Genomic DNA, 1,966 nt, shown 5'->3' with positions numbered 1-1,966 from the left:
ATAAATTACCCCATGACATTTGTTTGAAACCTGACGAACACGAGTTACAAATCCCTGCATTCGTCTGTGGATTTTTGGAACTTTCCTAACGCGTTTAGATTCACAAATGCATTTTTTCTAAAATATATTCTCTGCAGCCTATCAGATCTCTTCCAATTTTAGCCAATCACATTATAGTGTTTATGTGGACTACAAACCACCCGTCATAGTTATGGACATCGTCTCAGATCACGAGCAATGGCATCTGTTTGCTGCCCACTAAATGTTAGTGAAATATAGCTTGTTAATCTTATTCAACCGATTATCATACATGGTTGAATATTCTTGAGAATGGCAGGATCCATGTTTAGTCATTTTAAGTGTTTCCTAGTCTAACGTTTAGCAAGCTAGGCCTTGCTAACATGGATAGAGCTACGCTTGCTGCATATGTTTGCTCTCTAGCCACATCTTACATGGTTAAATTGTGTGGCATGTCAAAATAATAAAATTGTGTGGCAGTAGCTTGGTAGTTAAGCATCGGTAGCTAGAAATTGGTAATTTCATGCCCAATGTAAATTATAGCAATCTGAATGCTGGGATGGTCCATTCATTCGAATTTAGGCTAATATTCCGTAGAATTCTGAAGCACCTTATGTGTGTCTGTGCACTATGTATTTATTACCTTCTCATAGCCTGTCTCACCCTAGTATTGGCGGCATTAGGTATGGTAGGGGCCATAGTTACAGCCCTAACTATGCTCTCTGCTGCTCATCTCTCTGGCATTGGGGAAATATTCCTAGCTAGGGCTTGCACAAGAACATGTGCTGATGCCTCCACTTGACTTGACAGCCCCTGCTTTGTAAAAAAAAATCGTTTTAATGATCTGTTCACTAAAGTCCCATGTAAGATGTTACCTGGCTAGAGAGCAAACTAATTCAGCAAGCGTAGCTCTATCCATGTTAGCAAGGCCAATGTTATGTTAGACATTGACTAGCTAGCTTGCTAAACGTTAGCCTAGGGAACACTTAAAATGACTAAACATGGATCCTGCCATTCTCAAGAATATTCAACCACGTATGATAATCGGTTTAATAAGATTAACAAGCTACATTTCACTAACATTTGGTGAGCAGCTACCAGATGCCATTGCTCGTGATCTCGGACAATGTCCATAACCATGACGGGTGGTTTGTAGTCCACATAGACACTATAATGCGATTGGCTAAAATTGGAAGAGATCTGATAGGCTGCAGAGAATATATTTTAGAAAAAATGCATTTGTGAATCTAAACGCGTTAGGAAAGTTCCAAAAATCCACACGGACGAATGCAGGGATTTGTAACTCGTGTTCGTCAGGTTGCAAACAAATGTCATGGGGTCATTTATTTGTGAATCACAAAATACATTTGTGAATCATGAAATACATTTGTGAATCGTGTTTCATTTGTTTGTAAATCGCGGTTTGTTCGTTTGAATCGCGTTTCGTTTGTTTGTGACTCGCGTTTCGTTTGTTTGAATCGCGTTTCGTTTGTTTGTGAATTATGAAACAAATCTAACTCCATAGAAATGTTCCTGCTGAGAGTCAAACAAGACTTAGTTCATTGTGTACACACCAATCACTTCTGAAATATGTAAGGTTGATTAATTAAACACTATTTATATCGATAACAAACACCTTTGATTAACGTTTTTTTTAGACGCGGTTGTGGAAGTAGGGAACGCTACGATTTTTTTTTTTAGCGTTCACTAGGGGGGCCCGTCATAATATCTTGCACCTGGGCCCGTCGTTACTACGTTACGCCACTGGTTGTATTTACGCTGAATTTGAGTAGTTTTCGGTAGTATGACATTACCAGTGCTGTCATTCTTTCAATTTTTCTACAGCGTTGCTAACCTTTTCACGGACTGGTCTAGTTACTTTCCTAGAGAAGTCGTGAAGTGTCGGTTGGCGACCATCTAACCTGGGACTGCTTTCTGTCGGGTGCTT

This window comes from Clupea harengus, chromosome 9, assembly GCF_900700415.2.
Source record: "Clupea harengus chromosome 9, Ch_v2.0.2, whole genome shotgun sequence".
Lineage (NCBI taxonomy): Eukaryota > Metazoa > Chordata > Actinopteri > Clupeiformes > Clupeidae > Clupea > Clupea harengus.
This window is presented reverse-complemented; position numbering follows the sequence as displayed.